Genomic DNA, 3,349 nt, shown 5'->3' with positions numbered 1-3,349 from the left:
GGGGACTATTGACTTTATTTGCATAATGCCAACCTTTATAAATTGAATGCATAAAGCTCACTTTATTTGTAATTATTACATTTGTCAAAATAATTGGATGACGTAACGGTTTGAATTGCATATAAACTGCAAGGTGTTGTGGGTAATGGCAGTCAGGTGCGTGGAATCCAGCCTCACCTCACTCATACTTTTTATAACTCTTACTGTAACTAACTTTATTTTTTCACTCATTAGTTCCCACCTCATTATTGGTTGAAGTTTTTGGAAAGATTAAGTTCACAAGGAAACTAAACACAACGAAGAAGAACATGTGGAGTTTTGTTTGTTGTTGCCGCAGTGTCAAGCTGAGACTACACCAGGAATCTACAGTACATAGCTTTCATCAAATGGAATATTCTTTTATAAAAGTAAACATGTCGACTCTGCTCTTACTGCAATCACATTTTGTTACCTTAGGGCCGGGGTCGGCAACCTAAAATGTTGAAAGAGCCATATTGGACCAAAAGTACAAACATGTCTGGAACCACAAAAATTAAAAGCCATATTACATACAGATAGTGTGTTATGAGATATAAATTGAATTATGAGGACTTAAAAGAAACTAAATGAGCACAAATATAGCTACAAATGAGACATAATGATGCAATATGTACATACAGCTAGCCTAAATAGCATGTTAGCATCGATTAGCTTGCAGTGAGCAAATATGTCTGATTAGCACTCCACACAAGTCAATAACATCAACAAAACTCACCTTTCTGCATTCATGCACAACATTCAAAGTTTGGTGGACAAAATGAGACATAAAAAGTGGCATAAAACACGTCTTAGAAAGTCAGAGAAAGTTATACATGTAAACAAACTAGGGTGAGTTCAAGGACCGCCAAAAAGAGTAGGACAAAACGGCGCTCGCCAAATACTGGAATCAGTGAAGCATGTTTAATATAAACAGTGTGTTTTATAACAATTAGGGAGGTTGTGTCATGTTTGTCCTCCTACAGAAATCAAATTAAAATAAAAACAATTTCCCCTCATCTTTTTCCATTTTCCATATATTTTTAAAAAAGCTCCAGAGGAGCCAAGGAGCTGCAGATTGCTGACCTCTGATATATTTGACCTTTTCTATTTAGTTTTTATTTTGTAAGTCATTTCTATTTTCATCTTCTTTTCTCTCACAAGTCACTTTTTCACCACACAATTTTGAGCAGAGATTTCCATCACAAAGACTTTGTCAGCTCATGAAATCAAAGATATTGATGTGTTATTGATTGGTTTGTCAGACAGTTGTCTTCAACATTGAAATTGAACAAATATTGTCTGAAGGGGAAAAATGAAAGTTGTGAGTCAAATTATTTTTTGTTTGTGGAATTTTGGCAGAAATGTCACTGGTCATCCACTCAGTGCTGCTCCAGCGACACTTTCATCATGTCCTTCTTTATTCAAGGAAGGTCATCCACGTCTTCTCTATTACTGCTTTTCTTTTTCACATGCTTGCAAAAACTCCATCACGTCCACCTCCAGCTGCAAGCTAATGCTAGCTATTAACTAATGCTAGCTGTAAGCTAATGCTAGCTATTAACTAATGCTAGCTATTAACTAATGCTAGCTGTAAGCTAATGCTAGCTATTAACTAATGCTAGCTATTAACTAATGCTAGCTATTAACTAATGCTAGCTATTAACTAATGCTAGCTATTAACTAATGCTAGCTGTAAGCTAATGCTAGCTATTAACTAATGCTAGCTATTAACTAATGCTAGCTATTAACTAATGCTAGCTATTAACTAATGCTAGCTATTAACTAATGCTAGCAGTAAGCTAATGCTAAAGTTGAAGTTACAGGTTAAAGTTAAAAGTTGAAGTAGCAATGATTGTCTCACACACACACACACACACACACACACACACACACACACACACACACACACTTACATAGTAGGTCTGGTGAAAGTTGTCCATCCCCTTGATCACGTGAGGGGAGCTTTATTAACTATTAACTAATGCTAGCTGTAACCTAATGCTAGCTTTAAGCCAGGGGTTGGCAACCCGCGGCTCTCTAGCGCCGCCCTCGTGGCTCTCTGGAGCTTTTTCAAAAATGTTTGAAAAATGGATAAAGATGAGGGGAAATAACATATTTTTTGTTATAATATAGTTTCTGTAGGAGGACAAACATGCCACAACCTCCCTAATTGTTATAAAACACACTGTTTATATTAAACATGCTTCACTGATTCCAGTATTTGGCGAGCGCCGTTTTGTCCTACTCTTTTTGGCGGTCCTTGAACTCACCCTAGTTTGTTTACATGTATAACTTTCTCTGACTTTTAAGACGTGTTTTATGCCACTTTTTATGTCTCATTTTGTCCACCAAACTTTGAATGTTGTGCATGAATGCATAAAGGTGAGTTTTGTTGATGTTATTGACTTGTGTGGAGTGCTAATCAGACATATTTGCTCACTGCAAGCTAATCGATGCTAACATGCTATTTAGGCTAGCTGTATGTACATATTGCATCATTATGTCTCATTTGTAGCTATATTTGTGCTCATTTAGTTTCTTTTAAGTCCTCATAATTCAATTTATATCTCATAACACACTATTCATCCATCTATTTTCTACCGCTTATTCCCTTTCGGGGTCGCTGGCGCCTATCTCAGCTACAATCAGGCGGAAGGCAGGGTACACCCTGGACAAGTCGCCACCTCATCACAGGGCCAACACAGATAGACAACATTCACACACTAGGGACCATTTAGTGTTGCCAATCAACCTATCCCCAGGTGCATGTCTTTGGAGGTGGGAGGGGCCTATCCCCAGGTGCATGTCTTTGGAGGTGGGAGGGGCCTATCCCCAGGTGCATGTCTTTGGAGGTGGGAGGGGCCTATCCCCAGGTGCATGTCTTTGGAGGTGGGAGGGGCCTACCTCCAGGTGCATGTCTTTGGAGGTGGGAGGGGCCTATCCCCAGGTGCATGTCTTTGGAGGTGGGAGGGGCCTACCTCCAGGTGCATGTCTTTGGAGGTGGGAGGGGCCTATCCCCAGGTGCATGTCTTTGGAGGTGGGAGGGGCCTACCTCCAGGTGCATGTCTTTGGAGGTGGGAGGGGCCTACCTCCAGGTGCATGTCTTTGGAGGTGGGAGGGGCCTACCTCCAGGTGCATGTCTTTGGAGGTGGGAGGAAGCCGGAGTACCCGGAGGGAACCCACGCATTCACGGGGAGAACATGCAAACTCCACACAGAAAGATCCCGAGCCTGGATTTGAACCCAGGACTGCAGGACCTTGGTATTGTGAGGCAGACGCACTAACCCCTCTGCCACCGTGCTGCCCCTCATGACACACTATCTGTATGTAA

This window comes from Nerophis ophidion, linkage group LG13, assembly GCF_033978795.1.
Source record: "Nerophis ophidion isolate RoL-2023_Sa linkage group LG13, RoL_Noph_v1.0, whole genome shotgun sequence".
Lineage (NCBI taxonomy): Eukaryota > Metazoa > Chordata > Actinopteri > Syngnathiformes > Syngnathidae > Nerophis > Nerophis ophidion.
Note: the sequence above shows the minus strand (reverse complement) of the source record.